Consider the following 17075-nt stretch of genomic DNA (forward strand, 5'->3'; position numbering starts at 1 on the left):
TCACAGGAATGGTTCAAAACATAGACAGTAACAAGTGTCAGTTTTCTTGTACTTAAGTCGCCGTTGTGCCTTTTGTATTTAATTCCGATGCAATTTCTGTGTTTCATCGTCAATAAGAAGGTCATAGGGATACAGTAAACCTGAAGTGAAGCATCGGAATCTATAACTAGTGTCACATGAATGGTTCAAAACATAGACAGTTAGAAGAGTCAGTTTTCTTGAACTTAAGTCGGCATTGTAACTTTTGTATTTAATTCCGATGCAATATCTGTGTTTCATCGTCAATAAGAAGGTCAGAGGGATACAGTAAACCTAAAGTGAAGCATCGGAATCTGTAACTAGTGTCACATGAGTGGTTCAAATCATAGACAGTAAGAAGAGTCAGTTATTTTGTACTTAAGTCGGCATAGTGCCTTTTGTATTTAATTCCGATGCAATTTCTGTGTTTCATCGGCAATAAGAAGGTCAGAGGGATACAGTAAACCTAAAGTGAAGCATCGGAATCTATAACTAGTGTCACAGGAATAGTTCAAAACATAGACAGTAAGAAGAGTCAGTTTTCTTGTACATAAGACGGCATTGTGCCTTTTGTATTTAATTCCGATGCAATTTCTGTGTTTCATCGTCAATAAGAAGGTCAGAGGGATACAGTAAACCTGAAGTGAAGCATCGGAATCTATAACTAGTGTCACAGGAATGGTTCAAAACATAGACAGTAAAAAGAGTCAGTTTTCCTCTACTTAAGTCGGCATTGTGCCTTTGTATTTAATTCCGTTGCAATTTCTGTGTTTCATCGTCAATAAGAAGGTCAGAGGGATACAGTAAACCTGAAGTGAAGCATCGGAATCTATAACTAGTGTCAAAGGAATGGTTCAAAACATAGACAGTAAGAAGAGTCAGTTTTCTTGTACTTAAGTCGGCATTGTGCCTTTTGTATTTAATTGCGATGCAATTTCTGTGTTTCATCGTCAACAAGAAGGTCAGAGGGATACAGTAAACCTGAAGTGAAGCATCGGAATCTATAACTAGTGTCACAGGAATGGTTCAAAACATGGACAGTAAGAAGAGTCAGTTTTCTTGTACTTAAGTCGGCATTGTGCCTTTTCTATTTAATTCCGATGCAATTTCTGTGTTTCATCAACAATAAGAAGGTCAGAGGGATACAGTAAACCTGAAGTGAAGTATCGGAATCTATAACTAGTGTCACAGGAATGGTTCAAAGCTTAGACAGTAAGAAGAGTCAGTTTTCTTGTACTTAAGTCGGCATTGTGCCTTTTGTATTTAATTGCGAAGCAAATTCTGTGATTCATCGTCAAAAAGAAGGTCGGAGGGATATAGTAAACTTGGAGTAAAGCATCGGAGTCTGTAACTAGTGTCACATGAATGGTTCAAAACGTGGACAGTGAGAAGAGTCAGTTTTCTTGTACTTAAGTCGGCATTGTGTTTTTTGTATTTAATTCCGATGGAATTTCTGTGTTTCATCGTCAATAAGATGGTCAGAGGGATACAGTAAACCTGAAGTGAAGCATCGGAATCTATAACTAGTGTCACAGGAATGGTTCAAAACATAGACAGTAAGAAGTGTCAGTTTTCTTGTACTTAAGTCGCCGTTGTGACTTTTGTACTTCATTCCGATGCAATTTCTGTGTTTCATCGTCAATAAGAAGGTCAGAGGGATACAGTAAACCTGAAGTGAAGCATCGGAATCTATAACTAGTGTCACAGGAATGGTTCAAAACATAGACAGTAAGAAGAGTCAGTTTTCTTGTACTTAAGTCGGCATTGTGCCTTTTGTATTTAATTCCGATGCAATTTCTGAGTTTCATCGTCAATAAGAAGGTCAGAGGGATACAGTAAACCTGAAGTGAAGCATCGGAATCTATAACTAGTGTCACAGGAACGGTTCAAACTATACACAGTAAGAAGAGTCAGTTTCCTTGTACTTAAGTCGGCATTGTGCCTTTTGTATTTAATTCCGATGAAATGTCTGTGTTTCATAGTCAATAAGAAGGTCAGAGGGATACAGGAAACCTGAAGTGAAGCATCGGAATCTCTAACTAGTGTCACAGGAATGGTTCAAAACATAGACAGTAAGAAGGGTCAGTTTTCTTGTACTTAAGTCGGCATTGTGCTTTTTGTATTTAATTCCGATGCAATTTCTGTGTTTCATCGTCAATAAGAAGGTCAGAGGGATACAGTAACCCTGAAGTGAAGCATCTGAATCTATAACTAGTGTCATAGGAATGGTTCAAAACATAGACAGTAGGAAGAGACAGTTTTCTTGTACTTAAGTTGGCATTGTGCCTTTTGTATTTAATTCCGATGCAATTTCTGTGTTTCATCGTCAATAAGAACGTCAGAGGGATACAGTAAACCTGAAGTGAAGCATCGGAATCTATAACTAGTATCACAGGAATGGTTCAAAACATAGACAGTAAGAAGAGTCAGTTTTCTTGTACTTCAGTCGGCATTGTGCCTTTTGTATTTATTTCCGATGCAATTTTTGTGTTTTATCGTCAATAAGAAGGTCAGAGTGATAAAGAAATCCTGAAGTGAAACATCGGAATCTATAACTAGTGTCACAGGAATGGTTCAAAACATCGACAGTAAGAAGAGTCAGTTTTCTTGTACTTAGGTTGGCATTGTGTTTTTTGTATTTAATTTCGATGCAATTTCTGTGTTTCATCGTCAATAAGAAGGTCAGAGGGATACAGTAAACCTGAAGTGAAGCATCGGAGTCTATAACTAGTGACAGAGGAATGGTTCAAATCTTAGACAGTAAGAAGAGTCAGTTTTCTTGTACTTAAGTCGGCATTGTGCCTTTTGTATTTAATTCCTAAGCAAATTCTGTGATTCATCGTCAAAAAGAAGGTCGGAGGGATACAGTAAACTTGGAGTAAAGCATCGGAGTCTGTAACTAGTGTCACATGAATGGTTCAAAACATAGACAGTGAGAAGAGTCAGTTTTCCTGTACTTAAGTCGGCATTGTGTTTTTTGTATTTAATTCCGATGGAATTTCTGTGTTTCATCGTCAATAAGATGGTCAGAGGGATACAGTAAACCTGAAGTGATGCATCGGAATCTATAACTAGTGTCACAGGAATGGTTCAAAACATAGACAGTAAGAAGTGTCAGTTTTCTTGTACTTAAGTCGCCGTTGTGACTTTTGTATTTCATTCCGATGCAATTTCTGTGTTTCATCGTCAATAAGAAGGTCAGAGGGATACAGTAAACCGGAAGTGAAGCATCGGAATCTATAACTAGTGTCACAGGAATGGTTCAAAACATAGACAGTAAGAAGAGTCAGTTTTCTTGTACTTAAGTCGGCATTGTGTATTTTGTATTTAATTCCGATGAAATTTCTGTGTTTCATCGTCAATAAGAAGGTCAGAGGGATACAGTAAACTTGAAGTGAAGGATCGGAATCTATAACTAGTGTCACAGGAATGGTTCAAAACATAGACAGTAGGAAGAGTCAGTTTTCTTGTACTTAAGTCGGCATTGTGCCTTTTGTATTTAATTCCGATGCAATTTCTGTGTTTCATCGTCAATAAGAAGGTCACAGGGATAAGTAACCCTGAAGTGGAGCATCTAAATCTATAACTAGTGTCATAGGAATGGTTCAAAACATAGACAGTAGGAAGAGACAGTTTTCTTGTACTTAAGTTGGCATTGTGCCTTTTGTATTTAATTAAGATGCAATTTCTGTGTTTCATCGTCAATAAGAAGGTCAGAGGGATACAGTAAACCTGAAGTGAAGCATCGGAATCTATAACTAGTGTCACAGGAATTGTTCAAAACATTGACAATAAGAAGAGTCAGTTTTCTTGTACTTAAGTCGGCATTGTGCCTTTTGTATTTAATTCCGATGAAATTTCTGTGTTTCATCGTCAATAAGAAGGTCAGAGGGATACAGTAAACTTGAAGTGAAGGATCGGAATCTATAACTAGTGTCACAGGAATGTTTCAAAACATAGACAGTAAGAAGAGTCAGTTTTCTTGTACTTAAGTCGGCATTGTGCCTTTTGTATTTAATTCCGATGCAATTTCTGTGTTTCATCGTCAATAAGAACGTCAGAGGGATACAGTAAACCTGAAGTGAAGCATCGGAATCTATAACTAGTGTCACAGGAATGGTTCAAAACATAGACAGTAAGAAGAGTCAGTTTTCTTGTACTTCAGTCGGCATTGTGCCTTTTGTATTTATTTCCGATGCAATTTATGTGTTTTATCGTCAATAAGAAGGTCAGAGTGATAAAGAAAACCTGAAGTGAAACATCGGAATCTGTAACTAGTGTCACATGAATGGTTCAAAACGTGGACAGTGAGAAGAGTCAGTTTTCTTGTACTTAAGTCGGCATTGTGTTTTTTGTATTTAATTCCGATGGAATTTCTGTGTTTCATCGTCAATAAGATGGTCAGAGGGATACAGTAAACCTGAAGTGAAGCATCGGAATCTATAACTAGTGTCACAGGAATGGTTCAAAACATAGACAGTAAGAAGTGTCAGTTTTCTTGTACTTAAGTCGCCATTGTGACTTTTGTACTTCATTCCGATGCAATTTCTGTGTTTCATCGTCAATAAGAAGGTCAGAGGGATACAGTAAACCTGAAGTGAAGCATCGGAATCTATAACTAGTGTCACAGGAATGGTTCAAAACATAGACAGTAAGAAGAGTCAGTTTTCTTGTACTTAAGTCGGCATTGTGCCTTTTGTATTTAATTCCGATGCAATTTCTGAGTTTCATCGTCAATAAGAAGGTCAGAGGGATACAGTAAACCTGAAGTGAAGCATCGGAATCTATAACTAGTGTCACAGGAACGGTTCAAACTATACACAGTAAGAAGAGTCAGTTTCCTTGTACTTAAGTCGGCATTGTGCCTTTTGTATTTAATTCCGATGAAATGTCTGTGTTTCATAGTCAATAAGAAGGTCAGAGGGATACAGGAAACCTGAAGTGAAGCATCGGAATCTCTAACTAGTGTCACAGGAATGGTTCAAAACATAGACAGTAAGAAGGGTCAGTTTTCTTGTACTTAAGTCGGCATTGTGCTTTTTGTATTTAATTCCGATGCAATTTCTGTGTTTCATCGTCAATAAGAAGGTCAGAGGGATACAGTAACCCTGAAGTGAAGCATCTGAATCTATAACTAGTGTCATAGGAATGGTTCAAAACATAGACAGTAGGAAGAGACAGTTTTCTTGTACTTAAGTTGGCATTGTGCCTTTTGTATTTAATTCCGATGCAATTTCTGTGTTTCATCGTCAATAAGAACGTCAGAGGGATACAGTAAACCTGAAGTGAAGCATCGGAATCTATAACTAGTATCACAGGAATGGTTCAAAACATAGACAGTAAGAAGAGTCAGTTTTCTTGTACTTCAGTCGGCATTGTGCCTTTTGTATTTATTTCCGATGCAATTTTTGTGTTTTATCGTCAATAAGAAGGTCAGAGTGATAAAGAAATCCTGAAGTGAAACATCGGAATCTATAACTAGTGTCACAGGAATGGTTCAAAACATCGACAGTAAGAAGAGTCAGTTTTCTTGTACTTAGGTTGGCATTGTGTTTTTTGTATTTAATTTCGATGCAATTTCTGTGTTTCATCGTCAATAAGAAGGTCAGAGGGATACAGTAAACCTGAAGTGAAGCATCGGAGTCTATAACTAGTGACAGAGGAATGGTTCAAATCTTAGACAGTAAGAAGAGTCAGTTTTCTTGTACTTAAGTCGGCATTGTGCCTTTTGTATTTAATTCCTAAGCAAATTCTGTGATTCATCGTCAAAAAGAAGGTCGGAGGGATACAGTAAACTTGGAGTAAAGCATCGGAGTCTGTAACTAGTGTCACATGAATGGTTCAAAACATAGACAGTGAGAAGAGTCAGTTTTCCTGTACTTAAGTCGGCATTGTGTTTTTTGTATTTAATTCCGATGGAATTTCTGTGTTTCATCGTCAATAAGATGGTCAGAGGGATACAGTAAACCTGAAGTGATGCATCGGAATCTATAACTAGTGTCACAGGAATGGTTCAAAACATAGACAGTAAGAAGTGTCAGTTTTCTTGTACTTAAGTCGCCGTTGTGACTTTTGTATTTCATTCCGATGCAATTTCTGTGTTTCATCGTCAATAAGAAGGTCAGAGGGATACAGTAAACCGGAAGTGAAGCATCGGAATCTATAACTAGTGTCACAGGAATGGTTCAAAACATAGACAGTAAGAAGAGTCAGTTTTCTTGTACTTAAGTCGGCATTGTGTATTTTGTATTTAATTCCGATGAAATTTCTGTGTTTCATCGTCAATAAGAAGGTCAGAGGGATACAGTAAACTTGAAGTGAAGGATCGGAATCTATAACTAGTGTCACAGGAATGGTTCAAAACATAGACAGTAGGAAGAGTCAGTTTTCTTGTACTTAAGTCGGCATTGTGCCTTTTGTATTTAATTCCGATGCAATTTCTGTGTTTCATCGTCAATAAGAAGGTCACAGGGATAAGTAACCCTGAAGTGGAGCATCTAAATCTATAACTAGTGTCATAGGAATGGTTCAAAACATAGACAGTAGGAAGAGACAGTTTTCTTGTACTTAAGTCGGCATTGTGCCTTTTGTATTTAATTAAGATGCAATTTCTGTGTTTCATCGTCAATAAGAAGGTCAGAGGGATACAGTAAACCTGAAGTGAAGCATCGGAATCTATAACTAGTGTCACAGGAATTGTTCAAAACATTGACAATAAGAAGAGTCAGTTTTCTTGTACTTAAGTCGGCATTGTGCCTTTTGTATTTAATTCCGATGAAATTTCTGTGTTTCATCGTCAATAAGAAGGTCAGAGGGATACAGTAAACTTGAAGTGAAGGATCGGAATCTATAACTAGTGTCACAGGAATGTTTCAAAACATAGACAGTAAGAAGAGTCAGTTTTCTTGTACTTAAGTCGGCATTGTGCCTTTTGTATTTAATTCCGATGCAATTTCTGTGTTTCATCGTCAATAAGAACGTCAGAGGGATACAGTAAACCTGAAGTGAAGCATCGGAATCTATAACTAGTGTCACAGGAATGGTTCAAAACATAGACAGTAAGAAGAGTCAGTTTTCTTGTACTTCAGTCGGCATTGTGCCTTTTGTATTTATTTCCGATGCAATTTATGTGTTTTATCGTCAATAAGAAGGTCAGAGTGATAAAGAAAACCTGAAGTGAAACATCGGAATCTATAACTAGTGTCACAGGAATGGTTCAAAACATCGACAGTAAGAAGAGTCAGTTTTCTTGTACTTAGGTCGGCATTGTGTTTTTTGTATTTAATTTCGATGCAATTTCTGTGTTTCATCGTCAATAACAAGGTCAGAGGGATACAGTAAACCTGAAGTGAAGCATCGGAATCTATAATTAGTGTCACAGGAATGGTTCAAAACATAGACAGTAAGAAGAGTCAGTTTTCTTCTACTTAAGTCGGCATTGTGCCTTTGTATTTAATTTCGTTGCTATTTCTGTGTTTCATCGTCAATAAGAAGGTCAGAGGGATACAGTAAACCTGAAGTGAAGCATCGGAATCTATAACTAGTGTCAATGGAATGGTTCAAAACATAGACAGTAACAAGAGTCAGTTTTCTTGTACTTCAGTCGGCATTGTGCCTTTTGTATTTATTTCCGATGCAATTTATGTGGTTTATCGTCAATAAGAAGGTCAGAGTGATAAAGAAAACCTTTAGTGAAACATCGGAATCTATAACTAGTGTCACAGGAATGGTTCAAATCATAGACAGTTAGAAGAGTCAGTTTTCTTGTACTTAAGTCGGCATTGTGCCTTTTGTATTTAATTCCGATGCAATTTCTGTGTTTCATCGTCAATAAGAAGGTCAGAGGGATACAGTAACCCTGAAGTGGAGCATCTGAAACTATAACTAGTGTCATAGGAATGGTTCAAAACATAGACAGTAGGAAGAGACAGTTTTCTTGTACTTAAGTCGGCATTGTGCCTTTTGTATTTAATTCCGATGCAATTACTGTGTTTTATCGTCAATAAGAAGGTCAGAGGGAAACAGTAAACCTGAAGTGAAGCATCGGAATCTATAACTAGTGTCACAGGAATTGTTCAAAACATTGACAATAAGAAGAGTCAGTTTTCTTGTACTTAAGTCGGCATTGTGCCTTTTGTATTTAATTCCGATGAAATTTCTGTGTTTCATCGTCAATAAGAAGGTCAGAGGGATACAGTAAAATTGAAGTGAAGGATCGGAATCTATAACTAGTGTCACAGGAATGGTTCAAAACATAGACAGTAGGAAGAGACAGTTTTCTTGTACTTAAGTCGGCATTGTTTCTTTTGTATTTAATTCCGATGCAATTTCTGTGTTTCATCGTCAATAGCAAGGTCAGAGGGATACAGTAAACCTGAAGTGAAGCATCGGAATCTATAATTAGTGTCACAGGAATGGTTCAAAACATAGACAGTAAGAAGAGTCAGTTTTCTTGTACTTCAGTCGGCATTGTGCCTTTTGTATTTATTTCCGATGCAATTTATGTGGTTTATCGTCAATAAGAAGGTCAGAGTGATAAAGAAAACCTGAAGTGAAACATCGGAATCTATAACTAGTGTCACAGGAATGGTTCAAAACATCGACAGTAAGAAGAGTCAGTTTTCTTGTACTTAGGTCGGCATTGTGTTTTTTGTATTTAATTTAGATGCAATTTCTGTGTTTCATCGTCAATAAGATGGTCAGAGGGATACAGTAAACCTGAAGTGAAGCATCGGAGTCTATAACTAGTGACACAGGAATGGTTCAAAGCTTAGACAGTAAGAAGAGTCAGTTTTCTTGTACTTAAGTCGGCATTGTGCCTTTTGTATTTTATTCCGAAGCAAATTCTGTGATTCATCGTCAAAAAGAAGGTCGGAGGGATACAGTAAACTTGGAGTAAAGCATCGGAGTCTGTAACTAGTGTCACATGAATGGTTCAAAACATAGACAGTGAGAAGAGTCAGTTTTCCTGTACTTAAGTCGGCATTGTGTTTTTTGTATTTAATTCCGATGGAATTTCTGTGTTTCATCGTCAATAAGATGGACAGAGGGATACAGTAAACCTGAAGTGAAGCATCGGAATCTATAACTAGTGTCACAGGAATGGTTCAAAACATAGACAGTAAGAAGTGTCAGTTTTCTTGTACTTAAGTCGCCGTTGTGACTTTTGTATTTCATTCCGATGCAATTTCTGCGTTTCATCGTCAATAAGAAGGTCAGAGGGATACAGTAAACCGGAAGTGAAGCATCGGAATCTATAACTAGTGTCACAGGAATGGTTCAAAACATAGACAGTAAGAAGAGTCAGTTTTCTTGTACTTAAGTCGGCATTGTGCATTTTGTATTTAATTCCGATGAAATTTCTGTGTTTCATCGTCAATAAGAAGGTCAGAGGGATACAGTAAACTTGAAGTGAAGGATCGGAATCTATAACTATTATCACAGGAATGGTTCAAATCATAGATAGTTAGAAGAGTCAGTTTTCTTGTACTTAAGTCGGCATTGTGCCTTTTGTATTTAATTCCGATGCAATTTCTGTGTTTCATCGTCAATAAGAAGGTCAGAGGGATACAGTAACCCTGAAGTGGAGCATCTGAAACTATAACTAGTGTCATAGGAATGGTTCAAAACATAGACAGTAGGAAGAGACAGTTTTCTTGTACTTAAGTCGGCATTGTGCCTTTTGTATTTAATTCCGATGCAATTTCTGTGTTTCATCGTCAATAAGAAGGTCAGAGGGATACAGTAAACCTGAAGTGAAGCATCGGAATCTATAACTAGTGTCACAGGAATTGTTCAAATCATTGACAATAAGAAGAGTCAGTTTTCTTGTACTTAAGTCGGCATTGTGCCTTTTGTATTTAATTCCGATGAAATTTCTGTGTTTCATCGTCAATAAGAAGGTCAGAGGGATACAGTAAACTTGAAGTGAAGGATCGGAATCTATAACTAGTGTCACAGGAATGTTTCAAAACATAGACAGTAAGAAGAGTCAGTTTTCTTGTACTTAAGTCGGCATTGTGCCTTTTGTATTTAATTCCTTTGCAATTTCTGTGTTTCATCGTCAATAAGAGGGTCAGAGGGATACAGTAAACCTGAAGTCAAGCATCGGAATCCATAACTAGTGTCACATGAACGGTTCAAAACATAGACAGTAAGAAGAGTCAGTTATCTTGTACTTAAGTTGGCATTGTGCCTTTTGTATTTAATTCCGATGCAATTTCTGTGATTCATCGTCAATAAGAAGGTCAGAGGGATAAGTAACCCTGAAGTGGAGCATCTGAATCTATAACTAGTGTCATAGGAATGGTTCAAAACATAGACAGTAGGAAGAGACAGTTTTCTTGTACTTAAGTCGGCATTGTTTCTTTTGTATTTAATTCCGATGCAATTTCTGTGTTTCATCGTCAATAAGAAGGTCAGAGGGATACAGTAAACCTGAAGTGAAGCATCGGAATCTATAACTAGTGTCACAGGAATTGTTCAAAACATTGACAATAAGAAGAGTCAGTTTTCTTGTACTTAAGTCGGCATTGTGCCTTTTGTATTTAATTCCGATGAAATTTCTGTGTTTCATCGTCAATAAGAAGGTCAGAGGGATACAGTAAACTTGAAGTGAAGGATCGGAATCTATAACTAGTGTCACAGGAATGTTTCAAAACATAGACAGTAAGAAGAGTCAGTTTTCTTGTACTTAAGTCGGCATTGTGCCTTTTGTATTTAATTCCGATGCAATTTCTGTGTTTCATCGTCAATAAGAACGTCAGAGGGATACAGTAAACCTGAAGTGAAGCATCGGAATCTATACCTAGTGTCACAGGAATGGTTCAAAACATAGACAGTAAGAAGAGTCAGTTTTCTTGTACTTCAGTCGGCATTGTGCCTTTTGTATTTATTTCCGATGCAATTTATGTGTTTTATCGTCAATAAGAAGGTCAGAGTGATAAAGAAAACCTGAAGTGAAACGTCGGAATCTATAACTAGTGTCACAGGAATGGTTCAAAACATCGACAGTAAGAAGAGTCAGTTTTTTTGTACTTAGGTCGGCATTGTGTTTTTTGTATTTAATTTCGATGCAATTTCTGTGTTTCATCGTCAATAAGAAGGTCAGAGGGATACAGTAAACCTGAAGTGAAGCATCGGAATCTATAATTAGTGTCACAGGAATGGTTCAAAACATAGACAGTAAGAAGAGTCAGTTTTCTTCTACTTAAGTCGGCATTGTGCCTTTGTATTTAATTCCGTTGCATTTTCTGTGTTTCATCGTCAATAAGAAGGTCAGAGGGATACAGTAAACCTGAAGTGAAGCATCGGAATCTATAACTAGTGTCAATGGAATGGTTCAAAACATAGACAGTAAGAAGAGTCAGTTTTCTTGTACTTCAGTCGGCATTGTGCCTTTTGTATTTATTTCCGATGCAATTTATGTGGTTTATCGTCAATAAGAAGGTCAGAGTGATAAAGAAAACCTGAAGTGAAACATCGGAATCTATAACTAGTGTCACAGGAATGGTTCAAAACATCGACAGTAAGAAGAGTCGGTTTTCTTGTACTTAGGTCGGCATTGTGTTTTTTGTATTTAATTTCGATGCAATTTCTGTGTTTCATCTTCAATAAGAAGGTCAGAGGGATACAGTAAACCTGAAGTGAAGCATCGGAGTCTATAACTAGTGACACAGGAATGGTTCAAAGCTTAGACAGTAAGAAGAGTCAGTTTTCTTGTACTTAAGTCGGCATTGTGCCTTTTGTATTTAATTCCGAAGCAAATTCTGTGATTCATCGTCAAAAAGAAGGTCGGAGGGATACAGTAAACTTGGAGTAAAGCATCGGAGTCTGTAACTAGTGTCACATGAATGGTTCAAAACATAGACAGTGAGAAGAGTCAGTTTTCCTGTACTTAAGTCGGCATTGTGGTTTTTGTATTTAATTCCGATGGAATTTCTGTGTTTCATCGTCAATAAGATGGTCAGAGGGATACAGTAAACCTGAAGTGAAGCATCGGAATCTATAACTAGTGTCACAGGAATGGTTCAAAACATAGACAGTAAGAAGTGTCAGTTTTCTTGTACTTAAGTCGCCGTTGTGACTTTTGTATTTCATCCCGATGCAATTTCTGTGTTTCATCGTCAATAAGAAGGTCAGAGGGATACAGTAAACCGGAAGTGAAGCATCGGAATCTATAACTAGTGTCACAGGAATGGTTCAAATCATAGACAGTAAGAAGAGTCAGTTTTCTTGTACTTAAGTCGGAATTGTGCCTTTTGTATTTAATTCCGATGCAATTTCTGAGTTTCATCGTCAATAAGAATGACAGAGGGATACAGTAAACCTGAAGTGAAGCATCGGAATCTATAACTAGTGTCACAGGAACGGTTCAAAACATACACAGTAAGAAGAGTCAGTTTTCTTGTACTTAAGTCGGCATTGTGCATTTTGTATTTAATTCCGATGAAATTTCTGTGTTTCATAGTCAATAAGAAGGTCAGAGGGATACAGTAAACTTGAAGTGAAGGATCGGAATCTATAACTAGTGTCACAGGAATGGTTCAAAACATAGACAGTAAGAAGAGTCAGTTTTCTTGTACTTAAGTCGGCATTGTGCCTTTTGTATTTAATTCCGATGCAATTTCTGTGTTTCATCGTCAATAAGAAGGTCAGAGGGATACAGTAACCCTGAAGTGGAGCATCTGAATCTATAACTAGTGTCATAGGAATGGTTCAAAACATAGACAGTAGGAAGAGACAGTTTTCTTGTACTTAAGTCGGCATTGTGCCTTTTGTATTTAATTCCGATGCAATTTCTGTGTTTCATCGTCAATAAGAAGGTCAGAGGGATACAGTAAACCTGAAGTGAAGCATCGGAATCTATAACTAGTGTCACAGGAATTGTTCAAATCATTGACAATAAGAAGAGTCAGTTTTCTTGTACTTAAGTCGGCATTGTGCCTTTTGTATTTAATTCCGATGAAATTTTTGTGTTTCATCGTCAATACGAAGGTCAGAGGGATACAGTAAACCTGAAGTGAAGCATCGGAATCTGTAACTAGTGTCACATGAGTGGTTCAAATCATAGACAGTAAGAAGAATCAGTTATTTTGTACTTAAGTCGGCATAGTGCCTTTTGTATTTAATTCCGATGCAATTTCTGTGTTTCATCGGCAATAAGAAGGTCAGAGGGATACAGTAAACTTGAAGTGAAGCATCGGAATCTGTAACTAGTGTCACATGAGTGGTTCAAAACATAGACAGTAAGAAGAGTCAGTTTTCTTGTACTTAAGTCGGCACTGTGCCTTTTGTATTTAATTCCGATGCAATTTCTGTGTTTCATCGTCAATAAGAAGGTCAGAGGGATAAGTAACCCTGAAGTGGAGCATCTGAATCTATAACTAGTGTCATAGGAATGGTTCAAAACATAGACAGTAGGAAGAGACAGTTTTCTTGTACTTAAGTCGGCATTGTGCCTTTTGTATTTAATTAAGATGCAATTTCTGTGTTTCATCGTCAATAAGAAGGTCAGAGGGATACAGTAAACCTGAAGTGAAGCATCGGAATCTATAACTAGTGTCACAGGAATTGTTCAAAACATTGACAATAAGAAGAGTCAGTTTTCTTGTACTTAAGTCGGCATTGTGCCTTTTGTATTTAATTCCGATGAAATTTCTGTGTTTCATCGTCAATAAGAAGGTCAGAGGGATACAGTAAACTTGAAGTGAAGGATCGGAATCTATAACTAGTGTCACAGGAATGTTTCAAAACATAGACAGTAAGAAGAGTCAGTTTTCTTGTACTTAAGTCGGCATTGTGCCTTTTGTATTTAATTCCTTTGCAATTTCTGTGTTTCATCGTCAATAAGAAGGTCAGAGGGATACAGTAAACCTGAAGTCAAGCTTCGGAATCCATAACTAGTGTCACATGAACGGTTCAAAACATAGACAGTAAGAAGAGTCAGTTATCTTGTACTTAAGTTGGCATTGTGCCTTTTGTATTTAATTCCGATGCAATTTCTGTGTTTCATCGTCAATAAGAAGGTCAGAGGGATAAGTAACCCTGAAGTGGAGCATCTGAATCTATAACTAGTGTCATAGGAATGGTTCAAAACATAGACAGTGGGAAGAGACAGTTTTCTTGTACTTAAGTCGGCATTGTTTCTTTTGTATTTAATTCCGATGCAATTTCTGTGTTTCATCGTCAATAGGAAGGTCAGAGGGATACAGTAAACCTGAAGTGAAGCATCGGAATCTATAACTAGTGTCACAGGAATTGTTCAAAACATTGACAATAAGAAGAGTCAGTTTTCTTGTACTTAAGTTGGCATTGTGCCTTTTGTATTTAATTCCGATGCAATTTCTGTGTTTCATCGTCAATAAGAAGGTCAGAGGGATAAGTAACCCTGAAGTGGAGCATCTGAATCTATAACTAGTGTCATAGGAATGGTTCAAAACATAGACAGTAGGAAGAGACAGTTTTCTTGTACTTAAGTCGGCATTGTTTCTTTTGTATTTAATTCCGATGCAATTTCTGTGTTTCATCGTCAATAACAAGGTTAGAGGGATACAGTAAACCTGAAGTGAAGCATCGGAATCTATAACTAGTGTCAATGGAATGGTTCAAAACATAGACAGTAAGAAGAGTCAGTTTTCTTGTACTTCAGTCGGCATTGTGCCTTTTGTATTTATTTCCGATGCAATTTATGTGGTTTATCGTCAATAAGAAGGTCAGAGTGATAAAGAAAACCTGAAGTGAAACATCGGAATCTATAACTAGTGTCACAGGAATGGTTCAAAACATCGACAGTAAGAAGAGTCAGTTTTCTTGTACTTAGGTCGGCATTGTGTTTTTTGTATTTAATTTAGATGCAATTTCTATGTTTCATCGTCAATAAGAAGGTCAGAGGGATACAGTAAACCTGAAGTGAAGCATCGGAGTCTATAACTAGTGACACAGGAATGGTTCAAAGCTTAGACAGTAAGAAGAGTCAGTTTTCTTGTACTTAAGTCGGCATTGTGCCTTTTGTATTTTATTCCGAAGCAAATTCTGTGATTCATCGTCAAAAAGAAGGTCGGAGGGATACAGTAAACTTGGAGTAAAGCATCGGAGTCTGTAACTAGTGTCACATGAATGGTTCAAAACATAGACAGTGAGAAGAGTCAGTTTTCCTGTACTTAAGTCGGCATTGTGTTTTTTGTATTTAATTCCGATGGAATATCTGTGTTTCATCGTCAATAAGATGGACAGAGGGATACAGTAAACCTGAAGTGAAGCATCGGAATCTATAACTAGTGTCACAGGAATGGTTCAAAACATAGACAGTATGAAGTGTCAGTTTTCTTGTACTTAAGTCGCCGTTGTGACTTTTGTATTTCATTCCGATGCAATTTCTGTGTTTCATCGACAATAAGAAGGTCAGAGGGATACAGTAAACCGGAAGTGAAGCATCGGAATCTATAACTAGTGTCACAGGAATGGTTCAAAACATAGACAGTAAGAAGAGTCAGTTTTATTGTACTTAAGTCGGCATTGTGCATTTTGTATTTAATTCCGATGAAATTTCTGTGTTTCATCGTCAATAAGAAGGTCAGAGGGATACAGTAAACTTGAAGTGAAGGATCGGAATCTATAACTAGTGTGACAGGAATGGTTCAAATCAGACAGTTAGAAGAGTCAGTTTTCTTGTACTTAAGTCGGCATTGTGCCTTTTGTATTTAATTCCGATGCAATTTCTGTGTTTCATCGTCAATAAGAAGGTCAGAGGGATACAGTAACCCTGAAGTGGAGCATCTGAAACTATAACTAGTGTCATAGGAATGGTTCAAAACATAGACAGTAGGAAGAGACAGTTTTCTTGTACTTAAGTCGGCATTGTGCCTTTTGTATTTAATTCCGATGCAATTTCTGTGTTTCATCGTCAATAAGAAGGTCAGAGGGATACAGTAAACCTGAAGTGAAGCATCGGAGTCTATAACTAGTGACACAGGAATGGTTCAAAGCTTAGACAGTAAGAAGAGTCAGTTTTCTTGTACTTAAGTCGGCATTGTGCCTTTTGTATTTTATTCCGAAGCAAATTCTGTGATTCATCGTCAAAAAGAAGGTCGGAGGGATACAGTAAACTTGGAGTAAAGCATCGGAGTCTGTAACTAGTGTCACATGAATGGTTCAAAACATAGACAGTGAGAAGAGTCAGTTTTCCTGTACTTAAGTCGGCATTGTGTTTTTTGTATTTAATTCCGATGGAATTTCTGTGTTTCATCGTCAATAAGATGGACAGAGGGATACAGTAAACCTGAAGTGAAGCATCGGAATCTATAACTAGTGTCACAGGAATGGTTCAAAACATAGACAGTATGAAGTGTCAGTTTTCTTGTACTTAAGTCGCCGTTGTGACTTTTGTATTTCATTCCGATGCAATTTCTGTGTTTCATCGTCAATAAGAAGGTCAGAGGGATACAGTAAACCGGAAGTGAAGCATCGGAATCTATAACTAGTGTCACAGGAATGGTTCAAAACATAGACAGTAAGAAGAGTCAGTTTTATTGTACTTAAGTCGGCATTGTGCATTTTGTATTTAATTCCGATGAAATTTCTGTGTTTCATCGTCAATAAGAAGGTCAGAGGGATACAGTAAACTTGAAGTGAAGGATCGGAATCTATAACTAGTGTCACAGGAATGGTTCAAATCAGACAGTTAGAAGAGTCAGTTTTCTTGTACTTAAGTCGGCATTGTGCCTTTTGTATTTAATTCCGATGATATTTCTGTGTTTCATCGTCAATAAGAAGGTCAGAGGGATACAGTAACCCTGAAGTGGAGCATCTGAAACTATAACTAGTGTCATAGGAATGGTTCAAAACATAGACAGTAGGAAGAGACAGTTTTCTTGTACTTAAGTCGGCATTGTGCCTTTTGTATTTAATTCCGATGCAATTTCTGTGTTTCATCGTCAATAAGAAGGTCAGAGGGATACAGTAAACCTGAAGTGAAGCATCGGAATCTATAACTAGTGTCACAGGAATTGTTCAAATCATTGACAATAAGAAGAGTCAGTTTTCTTGTACTTAAGTCG

Source organism: Schistocerca serialis, chromosome 8, assembly GCF_023864345.2.
Source record: "Schistocerca serialis cubense isolate TAMUIC-IGC-003099 chromosome 8, iqSchSeri2.2, whole genome shotgun sequence".
Lineage (NCBI taxonomy): Eukaryota > Metazoa > Arthropoda > Insecta > Orthoptera > Acrididae > Schistocerca > Schistocerca serialis.